Genomic DNA, 1,434 nt, shown 5'->3' on the forward strand with positions numbered 1-1,434 from the left:
ACAGATCACAGAGAAGGTGGCAGTGATTTAGGAGTGCATTCTTACATCATAGAGTCGTCAAAAGAGTTATGCAGATCAGAGACAACGACCGTTAGAGTTCCAGGTTGGGGACTATGTGTTGTTAAAAGTATCACCAATGAAGAGAATTCAGCGATTTGGTAAATGGGAGAAGCTTGCTCCGAGGTATATTGGTCTATTCAGGATAGTGGAATGCATTGGAGCCATTTCATAGCGGTTAGATTTTCCACCATCGATGTCGAGTATACACGATGTATTTCATGTTTCGATACTTAAAAAGCATCTACACGACAAGGAGAAACAACTAGTATTAGACGCGCTAGAGATTGAAATTCAAGATGATTTGACTACTATTAAGATTCCAGTGTGTATTCTTGCCAAGGAAGACAAAAGACTTAGAAACAAGGTGCTTCCTCTAGTAAAAGTTCAATGGAACCAGAAAGGAGCTGAGGATGCTTCTTGGGAGCGCGAAGAGGATATGCATCATGACTACCCGCACCTGTTTGAACAAGTAAATTGATTGATTGATGTGATTTACTTTTATTTATGATTTGGTCATATTTATATTTAACGCTAGAATGGGGTATTAACATTTAGCTCCTAATCATTCAGAACACATGGTATATATATGGAGGGTTCCTTGTTTGGATTTTTCACTTGATGTACTAGTTCTGCTTAGTCAGGAGTTGAGTGGGAATATTCGCATTCGAGATGGTTAAGTGTAGATATTGATGTTCACGTCGAAAGTTGATTTGTTAATTGAGAGACTTATTACAACTTCAGTCGTTACAATAAGTTAAAAAAAAAGACTTTTTATAAGGCTTTTTTACACAATGAAAATAAAAAAAGATTACAACTTTCCTGAGAACACATGTAGAGAGATCATTTATTGGTCTGCTTATGCGGGATCTTTGCCGGTACCGGGGTTTATCCGTGGACCACCAACTGATCAGATCCGAATAAAGATTTTGTTGCCTCACAAAGGAGACAAGAAATTGAAGTGACTATTTCGGCAACAACGAGACAAACACTTTTCTCAAGAATCACAGCTAGGTGCGATCTCAAGAAAAATTGATGAACGAAATGCAGATCTCTCAAATTTTCTCCTCTTTATGCTGAAGAACTTGCTAAGATCTTTTTCTCCTCTCTGAAATTCATGCTCCTCACTCTCCAATCTGACAGGGCTTTGCCAAGGCTCGAGAATTTTGGATCTGTGCAAATGAGGACCTTAGGGTCATATTTATAGGCTTCAGAAGCTCGGTTTTTGGATAAGAATGACCGATTTGATCTCATTCTTAGTTGTAATCACTTAACCACATTATAAGATAGCTTAAAATCAGTTGGGGAGGCTTTGGATTAGAATATACTAAAATCCCGGTGGTTAGCAGCGAAAACAACATTTTAGGGTACGAGACA

This window comes from Asparagus officinalis, chromosome 9, assembly GCF_001876935.1.
Source record: "Asparagus officinalis chromosome 9, Aspof.V1, whole genome shotgun sequence".
In the NCBI taxonomy this organism is placed as follows: domain Eukaryota; kingdom Viridiplantae; phylum Streptophyta; class Magnoliopsida; order Asparagales; family Asparagaceae; genus Asparagus; species Asparagus officinalis.